Genomic DNA, 24930 nt, shown 5'->3' with positions numbered 1-24930 from the left:
CACCCAAAGTCCGCGATCACACTCACTCTGCCACCCTGACCTCCATATGGGACTTGCACACAAAGTCCGCAATCACACCCACTCCGCCACGATGACCTCCATATGGGACTTGCACACAAAGGCCGCAATCACACCCACTCCGCCACGATGACCTCCATATGGGACTTGCACACAAAGTCCGCGATCACACCCACTCCGCCATGATGACCTCAATATGGGACATGCACACAAAAGAAAGTGTCTGTTGCCTGACACTGCACAGCAGTCCCCTTCTGTGCAGAAAATCCCAGAAATTCAGTTTTACATCAGAGGATTTGTTAACACTGAAACCTTTCTTACGACTGTTGTTTACAAATGCAAAATATCTTTTGTTTATAATTATTGAATAACCTTTCAGAAATATTACATTGTTTATTCAGAAATCTGCAACTTCAAAAGAATAAACTACACACGAAGGCATATGAATATCAGAAGTCTCAGACAGCAAGGGTAGTTTTTTCCTCCTTCATGTGTTACAGATTCCATTTCTCTTTATGTAACTCATGCTGTTTCGGTGATTTTCTAGACTGTTTTATACAGCCCCCACCACACATTGTTTTCTTGTCACCAGCACATGGTGTGTTGCATTCAGTGTCTCGAAGTCTGACGTACCCGCTTTTTATGGCATCGCCACAGTAGCATTGTCTTCCAGTCTGTAATTAAAAGTAAAAGTCCCTGTGGCGTGTATATCCCTACTGCTGAACATGTTACACGTGTATTATTTAATACCAAGTGTATCAGTAATTATATATCTTATTCCTCCAAAAGGAGGATAACAAAATATGGATAATTATAGTCAGGAAGGATAACAGAATATGGATAAACAACTTCTTTATTGCTATCAGAGCGACGTTTCAGTGTAGGTTCTAACACTGTTTTCAAGCAAGTGATGAACAGCAGGACGACAAATTGGAGGGTTAAACGTCGGCTTCTGGCGGGCGCCAATTTCGCCGACGGGGTAGGTGGGACTTAATGTAAACTATCAATAGTTGGTATTAGGGGATAAAACACCGTACCCAAAAAATGTAAAAGTAAGGGCTTTAACCTATGTGAATTGGGAATAAAAACGTTTAAACATGAGATGAAGAATAATAAAAGGCCGACCTTAATAAGGGAAAGAGAGGGAAAAAAAGTTTGTTTGTAGGTTATTGAGAGAGAGAGAGGGGGAGAGAGGAGAGAGAGAAAAAAACTAAATGATAGGATGAATATCAACTGGGGCCTACAGGGGTGGTTGGTGGTGGTGGTGTTTATTTGTATGGGGGTGGTGGGGCTATAAGAACTAAGTTGAGCATAGATGGGCTAGCAAAGAGGGGGCCTATAATGTAAACCAACAGCGTTTATGCGTGGGGGTGGGGAGAGCAGAGAGGGCAACTTGGCTTGGTTGGGTGGGTGAGGAAGTTTGATGATGGATGATGATTATGGGTTTAAGTCGCTTGTGGCTGAAGCCAATGTTGCCGACGGGGTATACGTAGGCGATAGCCAAGTTTAAATAAATTGGGGAAATTTGTATAGCATAGTGGGGGCTTTGTTTTTGGGGAACAGTTAAGCCGTTTGTAGTTAAATAAGGGGTAAAGAAAGATTAAGCAGTGAGAGGCAAGGCAGGCTGAGTGGGTGAAGTGTTTGAGAGGCGGGGAGGGAATGGGTGGTCTTGTCCGTGAGTTTGGTTTGGTTTGGGGATTGAGAGCTGGCGGGGGTGGTGGTGGCTGGAGGCGCGCGGACCTCGGAGGAGGCAGCAGTTGTTCGAGAATAGAGTTGGTGTTTATTGATGGCGATTTTTCCTCTCTTTCCCACTTATAAGTTCGGCCTTTTATCTCATATTTTAAACGTTTTGTATTCTAAAGTGATATAGGTTAAATCCCCTACATTTACATTTTTTGGGTACGGTGGCTTATCCCCCGTTACCAACTATCAATAATTCAACTTAAATCCCACCTACTCCGTCGGCGAAATTGGCGCCCGCCAGAAGCCGACGTTTAACCCTCCAATTTGTCGTCCTGCTGTTCATCACTTGAACATTCATCGTCGAGTTGTTCATCACATGCTTGATAAGAAAGTGTTAGTACTTTGGGAGCTAGGGTCTTCGGAAGCTTAAAAAATCGTGATTTATCGATTCCGAGCCAAAATCCCTGCTCAGATTTTGTAGCGGTAACTTACCGATTTTCTTGTGTATTTCACAGTATACACCAACGACAAGCACCAAAACATGTTGAACTGATGGCAACTGCCATTCTTTCAAAGACACTTTCACCTGACTGTCATAATGAGTTTACGTACATATATTCATCTCAAACACAATTGTGTCGTGCTTTTCCGCCATTGACGAACTTGGCCTTAACCTGCGCCGCACTGAAAAGATTCAGCGATCTAATGGGACATAATGTATTTATAGCCAATGAGTCCCCTTGCTCTTTTTAGTGCGGGGCATGCTCAGGCCAAGGTCGTCAAGTACTGTTTCGATTTTGAGGCAGTATGTCTTATTTTGTAGGTAAATCTATTGGCTTGAAATAAGTGCATACATTAAATGGGATAAATACAGTGAGCATTGTTGAATTCGCCTTTAAACGAACTTGGTGTGTTGACCTTGTTACATCCCTTTCCTTTTATATATGGTTCATTCTCCACTAAACTTGCACATTTGAGATTAAAAATGAACAAAAAATGTTTTTGGAATATATCCGTTTTTATTACACAAACTCAAACTTTGATATGCGAAGGTCATAAAACCAAAATAAATGATCTCTAGGTTTGATATGTTCAAAGTTACAATGTTACAAAGATTACCTCTCCCTTTTTGAGACCAACCAGATACGTTACCTAGTGATTTTTAAACATAGCTTCTTGAAAATGTGAAACAGGCATTAAGATGTTGTTGTCAAGTTTTCTTTAAAACTGTATACTCTAGTTTATATGCCTAAAGACAAATTTAGTTAAAATCTACCTCGATATTACAAAACAATATGTTCTCACTGTTCCAAGTACACAAAAAGAGTTTATATAAATACACTAGTCATGTCTGAAACTATTGTTTAGTCCAAAACTGAACATTATATTGTAATCTCTACACAACAATTTGAAGTGCAACAGAGTTTGTAGTAACATGAATATTGTCTCGAGTAAAATAAGTACATTGTGTAGATATTGTTCTACGATACAAAATTATATGAAAAAGGTAACGTATCTGGTGAAAGTAAATTATACCCCTTTTATGAAGAACAAGCAAGTGAATCAACGAACAATTAAATTAAAATCACAGTTATGTCTTTGTTATCACAACTTTCTTAAAATGTCAATGCATATCGTTCTAACTGATGCCCTGGCATAATCACCATTGTTATCGAATATGGTAACGTACCTGGTTATGAGCAAAGCATTTCTAGCATTAAAAACACTAACATCGAAACAAATAACTAGAAAACAACTCCTTGTCGTGGACCTGTAACAACAAAGGAAGTTAAGACTATTTTGATCTAAATGGACGAACCATAAAGTCCTCAATCAGAATGCAACGTATCTGGTTTATTCACTTATCTGTGAACACTCACAGCAAAAATAACTTGGTTTCCGCAATGCGGAAACCTGGTGGAAAGTGGACTGAAACTTAAGTTTCCACCTAGAATCCAGTGAGTTTCCGTTGTTTTACATTGAGTTTCCGCAATAACGGAAACTTACAATTACCCACTTTCTAAGGGTTTCCGCACGGTTTCCGTTACCCATACTCCGACAAGTTTCCGTTGAGTTTCAGTTGTTAACTTTGAATCCATCAGGTTTCCGCAAGGTTTCAGTTATTAATAAGACTCCAACAGGTTTCCGCAGAGTTTCAGTTACCAACAATCCGACATAGTTTCCGCATAGTTTCAGTTACCAACAATCCGACATAGTTTCCGCATAGTTTCAGTTACCAACAATCCGACATAGTTTTCGCATAGTTTCAGTTACCGGTTTCAATTTCAGGTTCACAGGTTTTCATATGTGCTTCAAAGAGCCAAATGTAACCATTCTTCTTTATTCATATCATAAACTCTTGTTAAAAACAATAGAAGAAATTTGTTATTATCATGACATTTACTTAAAGAAAACAGAATATATAATAAGATTCATTGTTTTATTTTCTCAACATGAATATGAATTAGCATTTAAGGCAAATAAAGATCATACATATAACTAGTAATATAGCACTAAAAAAACAGAGCAAAACATTTTGGCATAACTCAATCCAGTTTAAGAAATCATATATCATTTATAGCAAAGTAGGAATTTTTCATCAGTTAAATTTTCATTCACTTATTATCTTGAAATAGCATGTTAGATATGAAATTTATTTCAAAAATCATGCTAATGGTGAAAAATAACACTAAGATACAACTTAACACAGTAATAAAACATAGCTGCATCGGACATTTATTTGCACGCCTTGGCATTCAGCCACACACTCTATGTCACAACTATCGCCAAACATCCACTATGATATACATCATACAATAACACAACATACAGCTTACAATATAAAATAAAATAAAATAAAAATTACATTATGAAATTGAAAATAAATTCAATTATATTGCAAGAGTTGGTCAGTTAACCCAATAAGGGGCATCCCTGGGCGGAGATCCCTCCGGTGGGTTGGATGCCTCATCCTCGTCCTCACGTTGGCCATGACGAGAGCAGTGGAGGTGTAGATTCTTTCCAAGGTCAGTGGAGACAAAGGAGACGGAATGCAACTAATTGACGTCATCTTCGTCACTCACGACTGGTGATGTCATGTCTATGGTGAGTGTTGTCGCTACCTTTTCTTTCGTCTATCTGGCCAATCGATAGATGCAAGTCTGTTTAGGCGTTGTGCAAGTTTCTGAAAATGGCAGGTAATAACGAATTACTAGGTTATTTTGATAAATTACACAAACATCAATCAACAAGAAACTGAAAATGCCAAGGATGATTTAAAATGAGTAATCCAAAAGGAAGTTTGAATAAAAGAGAATTGAACAATCACACTTTGCACTAGTTTTCTCAAAACTCAAATTATGCAATTCATCACACTTCATTGACCGAATGAAATATCTTATTTTCTAAAGAGGACACACAATCTATACAAAATTTGCTCTGGAGTTACATGCTTCCCAGACCAGAGGTAGTAATACGTTATATATATATCTGAACATTTATTGCATTTTCTATATAGTAATAATGGTACTAGTAATAGATTTTCATCAAATTGCTATATTCAATCTCTTACAGTTCGTATTGAGCCCATTTCTGGTGTCCCCCGCCGTGATGTTGCTGGAATATTGCTAAAAGCGGCGTAAAACCAAACTCAGTCAGTCAGTCGTATTGTTGAAGGCACAAGTATATTCATCCAGTAGTGACTGTATGTTTACACCATCTAGTCTTTCAAGACATGAATGTTTACGGATGTCAACGTCTTTATTATGTGAAAACACAATGTTTCGGAGTGAATGCTTACACCTGACGAAGGGGTAAGCATTCACCCTGAAACATGTTTTCACATAATCAAGGAGTTGACATCCTTAAACCTTGTCTCTACACCATTAATTTGAAATTATTTACTATTTATAATGAAAGTCGCTACAGATAGGTCAAAATTACCTTCACATCTTCCTGCTGACCATCCTTGGTCATTCATTATACAGTCTCCAGACTCATCATCAGCTTTGCTGAAAAAAAATAAACAATAACACGTTACTTTTCGTTGCATTTCCCCATTCATTCATTCGAGTTTTAAATTTGCAGCGACATTTATACCAACAAGCAAACTACAGAGATTTATCACTTTAGATTATGCAATCAGTAAGTGAACGGCCTGACATAAACATCCAGATGAATGGAGTCGAGTTATCTCATGTGACATAACCTTGGAGTAATTACGGTATTGTAAAATCAAGGGGTCAGTTTGACTGCAATTTCACACAGGTGTGAAGTTAAGATTTATTTGGTCCAATTTGAAATCATGATTAAGTTACCGGTTATTCAAATCCATTTGCAAATGTAACTTTAGTATGGTTCATTTTGTGAAAATGTATCTAGGGAAGCATAATAATAAAATATTCAAAGTGAAATTATGTCTATATTTTGTAGTACCATAAACACATACCTTCAGTAAGAGAGGGTGATCTTTTCCTCCAGGAGTAGTCGTGGCACATGTTTCCTCACAACAGCCTAAATGAATAAAACAAATCCATTAATATATAATCTATTTGCTATATTTTTCAAAATTGTAGTATATTTTTAGATAGACTTATTTTACTTCACCATCGTTTGAAAATAGTTCGAGCAAAACAGTTTATACAGTCATGGGACTTTACGTCAGTTGGCAAAATTCTCATAGACTTGCATGCTATTTTAGTGTAGCTGTGTAATTTTCATTAATTCAGTTTTCCATATTTGGTTGTCAAATTTTGCAGGTTGTTAGGAAATCATCTTGGTCACAGATACATAATTTTCCGCATTGTAGTTACATGAGCAACATATATATAACATTGCGTATTCTTTCCCCATAGACCGCCATGTTAAAAATTGCCATAACCATGACACGCACTGAATTGAAAATAAAACGGAAATTATGTCTTTGTAGCTGAGATGATTCATGACCCATGTGCAAAATATGAACAATATCAAACGGATATGAAATAAATTCAAGACATATGTCTAGCTGCACCAAATTAACATGTAATTTAATGCATAGTGACGAATACCTATGGCCAGTGGCTGTAATTCGACAGATTAGCTTGTTTACCAATCCGGATTTCTGTACGTAAAGTAAATAATAATTCATTAAACGTTATTTGACAACAAAATAACTTGGTCTTACCTGATAGGGTCGTGGTACTGCGAGTTTTTCGCAGCCATTTCCATCTTTCTTTTCCAGGTAGCGAATTCTCTCTTCCAGTGCTTTGCGGGAAACTGAGGCGGCTATGAAAATGGCGTCTCGCAAAGATTCACGGGAAAAACACTTTGTTGTTGTTATTTTATCTTAATCTAACATTACAGTTTGACAATATCTTTCCGCGTTATACAACAAAATAAACAAACACTATACACCTAAAATGTCAGCTGTGTGTTTTTATAATGATTTAGGTAGTCTCGCGTGGACGTGATCCGGTCGCCATTGTTTTATTTGTTTACATTGCCGACATCAAAGGGGACCGTGAAAGGTGGAAATGAGCAGATTGAATGTGAGTACCCAAAGTGACAACAGTGGGCTTGTATGGGCTTAAGGGTCTTTTCATTGCATTATGGGCACTAATTGCTCCTCCTCAGTGTCAAGCATCAACATGTAGGCCTAGAGATAATTAACAGTGAATAAATCTGAAAACATATTCACGTTACTTTAAAAGTCCTGATCGAGCTTCATGAGTCCTACTCATGAGAACTTGTGTTAGTGGCAAATAGGTGATTTTTCAAAACCCTGTCAGGAGTAGGCAATATACGAAAATATTTCTGCTGGACGTAAAACTTTATCATGTAAGTAATTTACCTATTGAGCTCAAAACATGCAAGTGTATTAGACATGCTTATATCATGTTCATTCTTTTCAGTTCTACACCTAGATCTACGTATACTATTCCCATGTATTATAAGTTTACTTATTACTAGTTTATATGTAATGTCAGCTCAATATATCTGAGTGAGTGAGTTTGGTATTACGCCGCACTCAGCAATATTCCAGCTATATGGCGGTATTTATCCAATTATACCAGTTCATCTATGTTAGTGTAAACATATTTTATTCAAAACAAATTGAACCAGGACTGGTAAACAAGCAGCAATGGCTTATTTGAATACCTCTCCATTCCATTGATACACGAACAAAACAAATAATAAATAGTATGCAGCATGATAGGAAAGCAAGCAACTCATCTATTTTATCATTTTATAACCATTAAAACAATTATTACATCTACTTTACACTCATAGCTTTGTGTAATAATTTGTGTAATCAATTATTAAACCTCTTAGCCTTACAATGCATTGACACAAGTCACGTATAACATTTCTAAAAGAATCAATTTTTCAATTTACAGATACGTATTGTGGATCCACTGACTTGTTGGAGATTGACAAGAGGCTTGGCTTGGTAATCATTTATAGTTACACCATACCAATGTATTCATCAGCATTTAGTCAAAAACAAGTAAACACGATACATAGAATAAATTTCTTTATCTTTGTGAAAAATATAATCACTCAAAATGTAACAGTGCGTGGATTCCAGTGAAATTATAAGTTGATATGTTTTTCAGTTCCAAGAAAAAGACCAGTTTTCTGTCCGCACTACCGGTCGTTTGTTTCAAGGAAACAAGGAATCCGTCTGGAATGGACGGCAGTTTCTCATCAGGTTAGTCGTCAAAGATACTTCACTTCATAGGTTTCACATAACGACTTAAGTTTGATCTGTCCCTTTGTTATCCATCATATATCAATAACGAATATATTTATTTATTGTATAGCAGATATGTAACTGTAACTGAAAGTGAATAAGTTGTGTTACACATTTTACAGTTTTAAATTAAAGTAAAGGTCACATTAAAAATAATATTTTATGTTATTATATTGCTGTGAATGTTTCCTTAGAGGGTTGATAAAACTAAGAAATACCCACGATTTTTCATTCATGGGAAATGTTAGGTTTTGTATGCTTTTCTCAGTTGAGTTGGTTATTTCAATTTGAAATGGATAAGATCACATATATAAATCAGGTGTTACATTCAGTGTTTAAACATGATTCGTATCTATTTAAAATATGTATGTACCGTCTTACCTATGCTTAGATTTCAATTGGCGATTTCGTAGTAGATGTTACCTTGAATATGAGTACAGTAACAGTAATAAATATTACCACAATTTGCTTCAGAATACTGGGTTGGCTACTATTTTCTGGTACCAATCAATCAAATAAGTGACATGTCCAATGGAAGATACAATATACATGTATACTACAGATCTTTCCTTTGTGATTGTGAAAAAATATTTTTGTTACATCTACAAATTAGTCGTTCTAATTTTATAATTTCATTGTGATCAGATGTACCACTGCATGTTTTTGAATATGTATACATGAGTTACTTTGGCTGTTTTTGTAGTTTTACTAAGCATTGTATGTATTGTATTTGCAGGATGATGCAGAGTCTGTGTGGGACGATGAGCATGGCAACGATGTTTGTGCCAGACATCAACCAGGACTCTTCATATTCACCCACAGATCTTAAGTAGAGCATACACCATCTGTTTGCAGTTGTGGACTGGTTCAAGCCTTGTTTTAATCAACTTGGTTATATTTCCCCTTTCTCTGTGTGGCAAAATAAATGTCTCATCTCAGGCTCTGCTTCATATGTACCAGATCAGAGGATGGCTGTCTGCTCAGTATGAGTGCAATAGAAGCTTCATGATTGTCAGCAAGTTGCCAAGTCTTTACTATTTGAGATTGTTAGTGTGTATATGTTAAGATACATTGAGGCAGCTTCAAATATTCATTTCATGTATATGGGCCCATGACCTTTCATACAATAAACATTTGAATTTGAAATCTGTTTAATAAATACCACAGCAAGTATGTTATGCCTGCACTAGTAGACATCATTTCATCAAATGCATAAAATGTTGTAGGGTTTTGACATATTTGTATTTGCATATTCATACAGAAGTTGTGTTCTCCAATGCTGAAGATTCCCTCTTGATGTGGCAAGCAACACACACACACACACACACACACACACACACACACACACACACACACACACACATACATGCACACAAAATCACACACACACACACTCACTCACATAGGTGATGCTGTGTTTCCGTACATAGCTAGAAATACTGAATGGTGTTTCACAAACATGTTTCGGATAAAGTTATATTTGCACACTGGACACAAGCCATGTACTCTAACTCTCTCATTGTGGGAAGGTGTTGTATTTCTATACATGTACAACTGTTAATCTACATGTACAATTGTTTGTATACATGTACAGCTCTTCGCCTTCTCGTACAGACTCGTGAGCCATGGAGCTGACGCCTGGTTATGTAAATATAAGTGTATGCGCGTTCCTGTTGGGTTCTGTTGAAATGTGAGCTGTTCAAAATAATGAAACAGATGAATCATATTAGTGACTGTGTTACTGTGTTTGTTGTTTTTCGTGTAAAATGTAATAAATGGTACATTCACAAGTTATGCAGAATGGTAGTGAGTTACAAAGTCACATCGGCAGCCATATCGTGACTAGGAAAGTCGTAAATCTAAATTTGTAAATGTGTACATGAAATAAAAACAAACTTATATACTTACCTGTCTTCGAAGGACAGTAAAATAACTAGTCTATCACAAATGTACACTAAAAACTGGCATGTAACCATAAACACTTAAACGGTACAGTATAAAAATGGGCTATAGATTGCAAACACCTGAAGGTTGATCAACATACTAGGGACTACGGGAACGTACAGTACTTTTGCTTCCTGCATGGACCCTAGCTGGATTCTGTATATAGAAATTATCTTGCAAATGTAACAGTAAGTAAATATTGTCCCCCAATGGAACAGCACAAAGCTAAGTTTGCCATTTCATCTAAGCTGAAACCAACAGAAACCTACCGGAAACCTACATTACCCAGTATCCAATAGGTTTCCGCAATAACGGAAACTAAGTCATTTTGCTATGAATGTTTCAGCGAACTGAAACTAAATGGAAACGCATAATGATAGTTTCAGTTGTAGAAACTTGACGGAAACCTAGATTTGTTAGTTTCAGTTTTGTAAACTATGCGGAAACTCGCATTGTCTGTTTCCGCATACGCGAAACCTTAGCGGAAACCTACATTACCCAGTATCCATTAGGTTTCCGCAAGAACGGAAGACTAAGTTATTTTGTGTATCTTCATTGTTCCTTTCACAGGTTTGGTTCTCATATTGTCAATGATAGCTGATGCTTTTTCATAATCCTGTTGAGTAAAAGTGATACTTTATTGACTTTTCGTTTTCTGAAGCCCATTCATAAAAGTCATTTCCGTCTTGGATGGTTGCTTTGCCTTGTTTTATGGCCTGAGCTGCCATACGTTTGCAAGTACCACCGATCCCGTCACAAGGTCCTTTGCCGTGACCGGCTTCAAAGAAGTTCCATCTTGCTTTCATTCCAAACATTTCCAAATGTTTTGAAATGATTAATGAACATATACCGGTTTCGGTATTGTGAGGAGGGGCTGTCTGTCCAATAGTGGATCATTTGAGTGTTGCTGAACTTGCTTTTGATAAATGGCATCAACTTCTGTAATATGGCAAGAACAGCCGAAGGGTTGTGGTGATTTACATCTGACACAAAGGCAAGATTTGTGTGCTCGACCCCTCCTTCTGATTTGTGGTATATCACAACTGGGTGAATCGTTGCAGCTGTTGCATTCCAATATGCAGACTGGATTTCATCATTTGACTGGCACAGAAAGTTTTCTGCGAAGTCCATTTGGACTATGATGTGTTCTTCAGGCAAGTTTTCTTTTAAATCATGCAGAGATTGATATTGTTTTGCAACACGATCAATGTGTTCAAAGAAAAGTTTGAAATGTTCAAGCATCATCTTGATAAATTCTTCTGTGGGTTTACAGATCTTCACAATTCTCATTTTCTTTTTCCCTTGAATATCAACACTTTTCCACTCTTCATATTCTATTTCAATATCATCCTGAAGAGAAGACAGCAATACTTTCATTTGTTCCTCAGAAACATTTCTGCCTACAACTTCAGGGTTTGGAGATATGCCTATCCCTAGGGTACTTGTTAAACATTTGAGCTTTAGTGCCATATTTTGATGTTTAGTACAAAGGCATTTGTTTCTTGATAAAAGGGATGTCACCTCGATGTGTTATGGGCGCATTTTGCAAAATGCAGAAAATGAAATACTTGTTTCTGGGTTTTCTGCTCGGAATCTTTCATGAATGATACTCAAATAGTCGTTCAGGATTCTGGTTTGTTTTCTTTCGCCATTGCATTTCTTGAAATCTCTTTTGCCAGGCATAGCTCTGCTGATTTCGTCTTTCGCTAAGAATTCTGTCACTTTTGTTTCAAGATCCAATTTCAGTTTTGAGAGTCGTTTTCTCTTTGTAACATTGAGTGTTTTTCTGTTTCCTGATGCATTGAATTCATGTCTTGTTATACCAGTCACTTTTGTGAGATATCTAATGCATCTGTACTTCTTCACAATGCGACCACTCACCACAGTGTTTATTGACGATCGATGTCTCTGATTAGTGTTTTCGTCATGAGCATTCTTTATTTCGGAAATGACTGCATTACCAATCTTCAGTTGTCGCACAACAGACCTAGGCACAGATCTTGGACTTATTCCAGACTTCCTGATATCATTTATAGCTTTAGATTTTGGAGTGAGTTCTAGTGTCCTTCTGGAAGCAGCCTCTATTTTCCTTGTTTTTTTTCAATCGTTCAAATCGTTTTTGAAAGCGCCATGATTTTTGTTGATTCTTTTTCAACAGTGATTTCAATCTCAACACTTCGTGCCTTGACTTTGCCAATGATTTAGATCTGCGTGTAGACGCCTTACGCTTGGTAGGAAAAGGAAGTTGAACCAGCAGTCGGTTCATCTGTGATCTTGTCTGTGAACTTGTTGATGGTTGCGGATCGGATGAACTTGAAACTTCATCCAACTGAGTTGCACTTGAATTCAAAGTATCATTTGAGGTCGATGCTTCAACAACTTCAACTTGTACTGGATGCCTTTCATTGCGTTCCTTGTATTGCTTTTTTTTCTGTCTGTACTTTGAAGAGTATTCTTTATCAATAAGTCTTCGTCTTTTCAACTTTGATCTTGACAACATTGCGACTGGAACTCTATATTTGACTTGCCTTAGTCTCTCTTTTTCTAAAAAGTCAGCATCATTTAGCTTTTTTCTTTCTCTGTAGGCACGCTGAATTTCAGCGCGTGTCTTGCCCATTATGGCACTGCAATATAATACTACAAGATATATTTAAATGCCTATGTAGTTCTGGCTGATTGATAGCTTTTCATTAGATTCCATCAACCATAATTCCATAAAAACCAGATACGTTACCATAAAAACCAGATACGTTACCATTCTTTTCTCATTACTGTATTACTATAACTATGTCTAAGTATTTTCAGCACATCCAAAACGTAATTATTTTTTATGGATAGAGAAATCATTTCGAATTAATAGAATGTTCACATTAAAGTTTTAATTTTTATTTTACCAGATACGTTACTGTGAAAAACCAAATACGTTACCTTCAAATTTGTAATAACCATTATATGCACCTATGTCAGTGTGATTGAAATACTTACTGTGTCGTATTGCATTATGGTATTTATCATTTTGATATGAAACTCTATACTTTTTACGTTATTCTAACTCAACCAAATACGTTACAACATTTACCAGATACGTGACCAATAAAACCAGATACGTTACCGTCAGATTCCCTTCAACCGACTGCTATACAAACATTGATTGTTTACTAAGAAAATACATCAAATTACATTCACAAATTAACCCAAATCTTTCAAAAAAGGTGTTTTGTTGACCTTACTTATGATATAATTCAATGATTCATTGAAAACAATTGCGATTTAAGTGGATACATACCAAATGATGACAACACTGCTTCTTCTGCTCTCATGACACCCGGAAGTGGACTAGCAGACGATGTTATCATCCAATTAAAATACTCCTGAATGTAGGCAGGCGCAGTAGTTACTTTTTCAAACATGGTAACGTATCTGGTTGTAACGTATCTGGTTAACTAAATTTTATAATCCATTTAATTGCAACTATTCAGGGCAGTCACGAAAAATTTTGTGCTCTCAATTGAGCGAAGGTCTACGGGGAGTAGCTCATGTTGTCTTTTCACCTGGAACAGTCAGTTGAGGGGACTTATAATCGATTACTTGGTAACGTATCTGGTCAAAATCTAAAGTGACAAACGATATTTCAAAAGATCTTAGCATGATTGTTACTTTCGTAAAAAAGTGAAGTAATTTTGTCTTTGAGGACATGTAGCTGTTGTTTTGACCTACCAATAGCTACAGAATTAATTGTCCTGTTGCTGTTAAGAGGAGTTTGATGAACGCTTGAAGGTGCGTAACGTATCTGGTGACATATTTCAAGACACATAATTTGGTATAAAAATACAAAATACAACACAAAATATGATGTTCAGGGCTACACATAAATATTTATTAGAATACTGTGGCAAATTAGAACATTTCAGACAGCTGTAAATAGACAAATTGATCAACAAAAGGTGTACTGACTGAAATACACACTGTCGAAGACAAACGAAAAATCACATAACAGCATTGTGTGGGATTAACAGACGTTTCTTGTACCCTTCCTACGAAGTGATTGTGATATGTTTTGATTTATGTCCACCTTTGTTGCAGTTCCAAAGTAACAGAATGTTAAAAGATCGTGTAAATATTTTTATAACTTCACAAAGACGTCAGATGATGTTAATGTGCAAGTTTAGTGGAGAATGAACCATATAGTACTTAGACCCCGTCAGTGACAGTACATGCCTTGATGGCAGTTTTTAACGTTACAATCCCCCGTGAGTGTAATTGTTAAAGACTTTGTTTGGGAGGGTGTAAATTTAGAATTGAGTAGGAATGTAGATATAGCTTGGAAAATGTAGGGGGTATTTTGTGGGTTGAGCAGAATTGTATATTATTATGGTATTTTGAGGCGGATTTTGAAGGCTGATTTGGAGGATAATCTGGTCTCTTGCAGAGTAAAATCTGGGGGGAATTTTAGTTTTTGAACCACGAGTGTCTCACGCTCATGCCTTCGTACCCAGATACCGTTGCTATTCCATTGTATTGTCGCCATGCAGGTTACAGTTATTTGGAAGAAGAAATTTATAAATACCACGGGATTTGTAATAATCCAAATAAGTGGGTTTAGGTGCTAGAGTATGTTTGGATGAAATTTAGCATATTTTGGATCTTAGTGGATGCCTGTTTAACTGAAGCGGATTAACCCCCTGGATGCCACAGGGACATATATGTCCTTCCCTTCAACCCTCAATTTCAAGTCCAATAAAAAATCAAAATATCCCACGCACACAAATACACTTCACAGTTTCGTTTTCTGCGGGAAATTTCCTGTTTCTTGATAACACCCACTAGTATTTTAGACAAAGCTCAAGTGCTGAAAATGACCTTTCAAAATTGGATTCATCGAAAATGTCGCCATTTTTGACACAGTACGAAATCGCGATTCACAGCGTTATTTGCTGTATGTTTTGAAATGTGAAAATCGGATAATTACTGGTAGTATTGAATTTCAAAAATAACATATTTATGATCACAAAGACAATTTCCGATTTTACACTGCGTAGCATTTCCAGCATTCATCCGTCTATTCATTGCTTGCAATTGCTCAATACCTTTGGAATATGCATGGAAAGAGTATCTTAGCAAGAAATAGAAAATTATAAATAGATTCAATGCAATGATTTGATAATTCGTAAGAAATTGTCAAAGTTTCTTTGCAGCGTGACGCCATGACTGACGCCAAATCACGGAGAACGACAACGGTAATTATCTGCATTTCTGGCCTTTTCTCTTACTTATAGTGAAAACGATAAAAAACATATAACAATACACAGATAGTCAGAATCATTCTGATTACTTACATGTCATATTTATGTACAAACGATCCCTGATTCAATGGAAGGGTCCTCGCAAAATCCTGTGTACCCTTGTCAGCAAAGCCGCCATTTTGTAAGAAATCGGTCAGCAGTAGTGATGTCATACGTCAACATTGTTCTACATATTAGGCAATTTCTTTGAGGTGAAGGACGGTTGAACAAGAGTAAACACAAACGCCATATCCTTCCGATTACACTGTCAGTATTAAGATGTATATTTTGCGTATTAGTTCAGATACTTTTTTCATGAAACTGACTTCAGTATCTACATTTAGCCTTGTTCAATATCATATCATACGTGCGTATAGGGTTTACGGTGTTTTATTCTTTGAGCGTTTTTGATTGTTTGAATCATATTTACATAAGAAATTGACATATTTAGTGCAATACACCATATTCGAAACCTTTACACATGTGTTAGAAGATCAAACGTAGCAATAACTGCAACTACTTTAGTTCCTATGATGTACAATATTCAATTTTTTTTTACTAATATTGCAATTTCATATGAACAGGTTAATGAAAGTTGATTTAATTCAACCTTATATGCAAAACTGATAATATTAATGACAATGATTTATATATGGTATGAAATGTATATGCACACATATTTAAAGGAATTGTCTTGTTCATTGCATAATTTTGTGTCGTTTTATAGAAAAAATAATTATGCATATTGATCGGCAAGGTGCCCGTTTGTTGGAAACGTTTTATGATTCTCTATCATTGTTTTCGATAATATATTCAATTCATATTCGATTAAATAATATTGTGATGACAGGATATCAAACTCTAACTACATTTATAGGAAAATTGTTGAAAAATATATATACCATCTTATGTGTTAATTCGGACAAATCTTACATCCATATTCGAATATATAGTTCCATATATAAAAAGCTATCTTTTTGCATCTTTCATTGCATACGTATGAAGAGAAATAGCGACATAATCATAAACAAACAAAATTCTTATCCCAAACAAAATATTCGGGTGTTAAATTGATGCCAAACAGGTGCGCGTGTTGTTCACAAAAAGATACGCTGTCAAACCGTGTAATTGTTGATATATTCAGGACACTATTTAAAAAGAAAAATCAGTCATTTTATGTTTTGTCTAAAGAGTGTTAAATTCTGACATAGAAGTCTAGACCTTTTATACAATTAATGGAAATTAAGTGACATATATACTAATCAGCATACCAATGTCGTCTTTTCCGACGTCGCAAAATGCATAAAACAAGCAATGACGTCAACTAAAATGTTGAACATAGAGATTTGTCTGGGTTACATCTTCTTTTTATTCTCGAGTACAACGTTTCAGGGTTTGTTCTGGCCCCATCATCAGGTGAGAATAAAAAGAAGATGTAACCCAGAAAAATCTCTATGTTCGTCAAATATCATCTTCTAAAATGCCAATCAAGCATCTAACTAAAATGTTGTATCATTTTCAGCAATTTCGTTACATTTGAAGATATGGCTAGTACTCTGGTAATAACGATGCAAAATAAGTCAAATTACATCTACACAAACAGGAAAATATGGGAATCTAAGAACTATCTTATATATCGGATAGGGCCATTCAAATCGCTATTACATGCTTCCATATGTAATACGTTGACATCTTTTCTTATAAATTGTGAAACTACAAAAGCGCATTGGGGAACTTTGAATTGGAATAGTTTGGTTCACCATGAACATAAAATAACGAAAATATAGCGTCCGTATCCACAACAAATTCTGTCCAAGTGATCTGAGTTACATTGACCTAGTGTTACGCATAACGGAGTTATGCCCCCTTATCATTATACGTGTATGACCTCTCTGTCGTCGTTTGACGTCATAGAAGAAAATCCATTTTTGACATTTATTACGAGTCATTTTTAATGTTGAGCGTATAACGTTATGCACAAGCACATAAACCTAATTCATATACACTTATGTTGTTCAGATATCAGGCTGTATTTTCTTCGCTCACACATTCCGTAAAGATGCCACATTAAAAAAATCGTAGCACATTGCTTTTATCGGTGCACGATAAAAAGCGGAGAAATTTACTGCTTTTTAACGCATAACAAAAATTTGACAACATTTAGCAAGGTCTATTACTCAAACCGCCAAGGTAGTTGCACTTATATTTATACCAACGGATAGGAAATTTAGCATTCTACATTTCTGTGTAATTTTATAGCCGTACGTAGATCCAGGACCACGCGAGTGCAATTCTCGCACAACGTTCACTTTTCAAAGCGTATGAAAATGTGCGCCTGAAAAAAAACTCGGCATCAAGGGGGTTTAAGTCCAAAATGAAATATCATCTGCAAATTTGACAGTTGTGATTTCTGGCCATTTATCTGGAAATATGTGATTAATAATGAAGTTGAATAAAGTTGGGGATAATATGCTCCCCTGGGGGGTCCATTTTCTAGAGCATAAGGATCCGAAATGGTGTTGTGAGATTTGATTGTTATTTGTCTGTCGTATAAGAAAGAGTGACTGAAATTTAGAATTCGACCGTGAATGGCATGTTTTTGAAGTTTTTGTAGTAGGCCGTTTTGCCAAACCATTTCGAAAGCTTTACAAAAGTTCAAAATGGCCATATTATCTTGTTTCTGTGCCTGTGCTACTTCAATATCTTGTTCCAAATGTAAAATGTGGTCTAAAGTTTGTCGGTTTGGAGTAAAGCCGCTCTGGTGCTCTTAAATTAGGTTGTTGGTTTGAATGAGGTGTTTGAGCCCCTTATTTCTAACTATTTCGAGCGTTTTACTGGGGTGGGAGGTGAGAGATAAGGGACGGTATGAGTCAGGTTGGTTGTTGGGTTTCCCTGTTTGAGGACTGGTACCACCCTGGCTGTTTTCCATGTGATGGGTATAGTTCCTGAGGTCTAGATATAGTTGAAGAGAGTGCGTGTGAGGGTTTGCATGTTGGGAGTGAGTTTATTGAGTATGGTGTATGAAGTGGTATCTGGAGCGGGGGGCTGAGGCTGTTTGTTTGAGCTGATTTGAGTTCATGGATGTTGATGATTTTGTTTATTGGTAGATCAGTGTGTGTGTGTGTGTGTGTGTGTGTTGTGGTGTGTATAATTTTGAACGGTCCCTTTTTGATTGGTTAAGGGCCCTTTTTCTATCATTTCTGGCACTGATGATTTCTGAGCTCCACAATGGGACCCTTTTTTTTGCAGGGTTGAACCGAATAGTGGGAATGCATTTATCTGTGATGTCTTGGACGGTGTTTGTAAGGTTGCTGTTGAATGTGTCAATGTCTGGGTTGCACTTGGTTGAGGTGTCTATTTGTTTGCATAGTGTAGTGAATTTGTGCCAGTCTGCTTGGGTGGCCACGGTACGGTGAGGATGGGATGAGGATAACGGATCGCTGTAGTCAGTTGCAGGGCTAGGCTGGGTAGAGTAGAATAGAGTAGAGTAGAGGAGGAGGGTTGAGTCGGTGGGGCCAGTTTTAGTCGTTTAGGTGAGTGCACGACGATCGGGGCAAGGCGCACTTTGCACGTCCAGCTCCAAGCACAATCAAAGAGTATGAACAGCATGACAGATTAACAGCATAAGGATGGAGGAGCACATATACAAGACACAATAACAACACAAGGGCTTTGATAAAAGCGGTACCAAGCCTGCATAAGTACACAAGGGGATAGTGAAGCCTGTGGTATACATAAACGGGGGATTATCGTTGATGAGGATCTTTATACAAACATCCACTCTACATAACTTGTATTTATGCTCTTCCATCCTTATGCTGTTCATCGCCGTCGAAATTGGCGCACGCCAGAAGCCGAGTTTAAACCTCTCCAATTCGTCGTCATGCTGTTCATCACTTGCTTGATAACGGTGTTACAACCTACACCGAAACGGCGCTCTCATAGCAATACAGAAGTTCATGCATATATTGTTATCCTTCCTTTCTGCCCCAACTTCTAAATGGCTCTCAAATAAGTAATGAATGTTTATCAAAGTAAAATATGTGAACATTAGAAATTGAAAGAGTTGAAAACGTAGGATCACATAGACGGTTCATGTTTCATGTTTGGCACCTTTCATTTTTTATAATCATTAGGGGATAATCTGCCCTTCACATATACCAAGCATTTCATGGGTGCATTTTGAGTATTATGGGATATTATGTATTAAACCGTATCTTCGTTTACCTCAGTTCCAAAGTAGGTGCACTTCCAAACAAGGAGGCAGGTGAGTTTGCAAGATTCAGTTGTCATGCCTACTTTATCAAAAATTGCAAAAAGTGGAAGTAGCCGAGTGGCGTTATCTTGGTAACACCCAACGTATGTGTGTAGAACTGTAAAGGTAGAAGAATGATAATGAACGGTGAAAAAAATACACGCTAATGAAACGAATAGTAAGGCCTTCTGAAAAGGCGGAAGTAAAATGCCTATCATCAACAGTACAGCAAATATTGTTTAACATAACCACTGACATTACGGAAAAAGAAATCTATAACCCAAGTATACTGTGGCTTTGACTCCGAGGTCCATCCATGGTACGACCCTGAACATGTCCAGGTCGTCATGGAAAATGATGCAACCCATGTGCTTGCCATAAAAGGCGACTATCTTGTCGTAAGAGGCGACTGAACGCTACACACACATGGGTTCCAGGTGGGTCGTGGATAGGTCGATACGGTCTATCTAGACATAACTAAGTACATGCCATTCAGAGGCGGGTCGTACCTCAACTTGCTCCCCTACTACAAGGCAAAAAAAGCCATGGTCAACATCAAAAACAAAGGCAACAACTGTCTGAGATTAGCGATCAAAGCCGCTAAGTTCCCGGTTAACGTTAATTCGAGCAGGCCTTCTAGCTATCTCCAAGCCAATGGGCTCAACTTGGATGGTATAGACGAAACGACCCCCATATCCCAGATCTCCTGAGTTCAAAAACAGAATGACATAGCCATAAACGAATTCGGGCACAAAAGTAACAAAACGATCGTGCACAGGATTAGCCCAATGTTGGGGAAACTCAAACAGGGTCGCCACGTGATCAGTTCCTTCATGATCAAGTGAGGCGATAAGTAGCACTACGCGTGGATAAAACACTTCAGCAGGCTGTTGTACGACCAATCTGCACAAGGAGACATGTCGACATGCCCAAGGAAGGCGACAATATCCTAAAATACGACAACCACACACGAAACAGATGTCCGTGCCTTATGTCATCTGCGTCGACTTCGAAGCATTGGTCAAACCCGTTGAGGCTGCTGGTGGTACCCCAAACACACAAACAACACAGGAGCACGTGGCCTGTGGGTTTGGATACATGGTCGTCCGGTGTGATGGGGAAACAAAAGCTACCGTAGTGTACAGGGGTCCCGACCCCGCTGAAAAATTTCTTAAGTGTTTGCAGATGGAAGAAAAACTATCAGGAATGCACTGTATACAGTCGCTCCGATGCGTATGACTCAAGCCGCCCGGCTAGCTCACGGCTGTAGCACTCACTCTCATGTGTGTGATGGCCCGCTGAATGGCGGGCCATCTGCAGATCACAGCCATGTCACCGGTAAGTATAGAGGCGCCGCTCACAACACGTGCAACCTCACTTGATCATGCAGGCCATCGCGAAAGTCGACGGCAACCTGTCGTCGACTTTCCTGTCGTCACTCGACAGTCTGGTCAAGGCCAATGATACCTTCCCCATCACCAATTGATACACCGACGCCGAGACTCGACCCCTGCTGATGAGGAAGGGTGTTTACACCTACAAGTACATGGATGGCTGGGCCAAGTTCGCTGAGACCCGACTGCCTCCTATCAACCGATTTTACAGCAACCTGAACGACAATCGCCCAAGACGATTACTCGCACGGTATGAACGTATGGAACAAACTGGGCTGTAAGAATCTGGGTGACTACCACGACCTGTACCTGAGAACAGACATACTCCTGCTAGCCGACTTGTTCGAGACGTTTAGGAGGACGTGTTTTAAGCAGTATCAACTCGACCCCGCATGGTACTACACCAGCCGTGGTCAATTTGGGGATGCCTTGCTAAAGATAACCGGAGTTAAGCTGGAATTGCTCACCGATTACGACATGCACCTGTTCATTGAGAAAGGCTTGCGAGGTGGGATCTCCATGGCTACCAAATGCTGTGCGAAAGCCAATAATCAATACGTGAAGGGCTACGACTCGAGCAAGACAACCAATCACATCCTCTACCTCGATGCCAACAACCTGTACGACTGGGCCATGAACCAGAATCTGCCTACAGGGGGATTCGAATGGGCATCACCGATCGATGGTATGAGCATCACGCCAGATTCGAACAAAGGCTATATCCTCGGAGTGGACTTGGAATACCCCAAGGCATTGCACACATTGCACAACAGCAACCCCTTGGTCCCCGAACGTATGTGGGTTAACCCAGACTGGATGTTGGAGTGCCAACATAACTTGCTGGGTGGGCGGGTGGCAGACGTTGAAAAAACTTGTGCCCAACTCAATGAATAAGACCAAGTACATCGCTCACTATTGCAACCTACAGCTGTACCTGTCGTTGGGTATGAGGCTGACTAAAATACACAGGGTGCTCGTGTTCGACCAGAGCCCCTGGATGGAGCCTTACATCAGAATGAACACGGACCTGCGAATACTGGCCACCAGTGACTTTGAGAAAAAACTCTACAAGCTCATGAACAACTCGGTGTTCGGTAAACGATGGAGACGCGTGACTGTCAAGCTAGTCGGTCGAAAGAGGGAGATAAGCTCAGGAAACTGACAGCCAGCCCGTCATTCAACCGGAGCAATATATTCACCGACGACCTGGTGGCCTTGCACATGAAGAAAAGCCACATCAAATTCAACTGGCTTGTTTACGTGGGGATGAGCATCCTCGATTTATCCAAACACCTGATGTACGACTTTTACTACAATGAGCTGAAGAAGCAGTACAGCGACAGGTGTGAAGTGCTGTACACTGACACGGATTCCCCACTGATAGTGATTCGAACCGAGGACGAGTGTGAGGACATGAAGAAACGCCTCGATTTGTACGACACCAGCGACTACCCCAAGGGCCATGCCATACACAGCACGGTAAATAAAAAAGTGCTCGGCAAGATGATGGACGAGTGTGCCAGCACGCCCATAGCAGACTACATAGGCTTGAGACCCAAGATGTACTCCATCCTGAACGCCGACAATGGTGAGATCCAAAAGGCGAAGGGTGTTAAGAAGTACATGGTGAAACGACATATCAAACACGCCAGATTCAAGGAAGCCCTATTCAAGACCCGCACCTTCAGACATCAAATGAACATGCTTAGAAGCGATGGGCAAAGGATATAAGGACTGACGATAAACAAGACGTCCCTGTCGCTGATGGAAACGAGGGGTTGGATAGCCATCAACCGTCTCAACACGTACGCGTACGGGCATGAAAAAATTGAACCAAGAACATAGGTGTATTTATGTATACGATACCCTGTGCGATAACGATGCCACGGAACCAAAGAAAGTTTGAGGCTATTTACTACAGCCTGCGTGGGTACTGGAAAGGAGCTAGCGCCATACATAAGCTAGCCAAAATGGCGCGAATACCCCTGGAGGAGGCCAAAGAGTGGCTTGAAAAACAAGCCCTATGGCAGATCTATTTACCGGCCCCACGCTACATTCGGTATTACCGTACCCCATAGCGTTCACCAGGCTCCTCCTGTTCCTACCCCACGACAAGAGGTACAAGTATGCCCTAACCATCGTTGACGTGGCCAGCCGCTACAAAGAAGCCGAACCATTAACCACGAAAGACTCGGCCCAGGTAGCCCGTGGATTCGAACGCATGTACAAACGCAGTCTGCTGACATGGCCCACCAAACTGCAAGTCGATCCCAGACGGGAGTTCATGGGTGCCGTGTCACAACTGCTAGACAAACTCGATACCAAGGTCAGGCTTGACGCTGCCGGGCCTCATCACAGTCAAGCTATCGTTGAGAGATTCAATAGGACTTTGGCCGAGCACTTATTCGGGCATCAGTATGTGACAGAGATGGCCAACCCGGGGAAAACGATCGACTGAATGGGTAGCGCGGCTACCTCAAATGGGGTCAGCTATCAACCACGAAACCACTCAGCTCAACGGCAAGAAACCAGCCGATGCTATCAAACTGAAATCAGTGGTGGCTGAGTCGGCTGCACCATCATGTGGGAAGGAGAAACAGATACCCGATAGGGCCCTCGTGAGGTACCTCTACCCGCCGGGGAAACACGAAGGGGACACTAGAAAACGAGCCACCAATCCGATATGGTCAGTCAAAGATAAAGTAGACATCAAAGACGACAAGCCGAACTTGTACTACTTGAGAGATGAGTCAGTGAGACGTTTCGTTAGAGAGGAATTATTAGTCATACCGAAATGTTGCCACCAAGCAAAACACTTACCTTGTCGGGTAATGTCACTGGTATCCTGTCAACATGTCATAGAGCTATCATGTGATCAGGACAGTTCTAGTGCTAGTTCGCGGTCATATAATGACACACTAGTGTCACGTGTGGCCGGGAAGTTAACCGGGGATTCAAAAGTAGTATATACGATGGGGGCAAGATCTAAGGGCCTGGCAAAAGCTTTATTGATGAAATAAAGCTTTACAGCGACCTTTCTTGAAAAGTGATCTCGTACCCCCCCTAAATCTACTACTTACACCCATACGCAAAGGGGACAGGGAGCCAGAACATATGGCGTAACAGCAACAAACAAGACGATGCCGCACAGAAAGAGCTATTAAGAATTTACGATGTACGCACTTGGACAGAAACTTTCCAGTCAATATATAACAATATGTATTGCAATATCTCTTGAATTATTGCAATATATCACAATATGTATTGCAATATCTCTTGAATTATTGCAATATATCACAATATGTATTGCAATATCTCTTGAATTATTGCAATATATCGCAATATGAGATTCGGGTCAATATCCAACCCTAGTAGTTAGGCTCATTCTTTAACCTACAAGAGTTACCTCCCATATTGAGTACCTTACTTCACATCTATAGTTTGGCATGAAATGCATGTGGACCCGGTGTTTTGTAAATATCTCGTCATCCAATGATCCAATAGATCTCAAACTGTGCAAGTGGATGTTTTGTCAGACTACCTTATCACATTGTAAATCACCGATTTTATGCATTTGCATTAAAGAATATGCCTGTGTAACTGTCAACAAATATAAACAGC

The sequence above is a fragment of the Haliotis rubra genome, unplaced genomic scaffold, assembly GCF_003918875.1.
Source record: "Haliotis rubra isolate DU_JTF1 unplaced genomic scaffold, ASM391887v1 Scf835, whole genome shotgun sequence".
In the NCBI taxonomy this organism is placed as follows: Eukaryota; Metazoa; Mollusca; class Gastropoda; order Lepetellida; family Haliotidae; genus Haliotis; species Haliotis rubra.
This window is presented reverse-complemented; position numbering follows the sequence as displayed.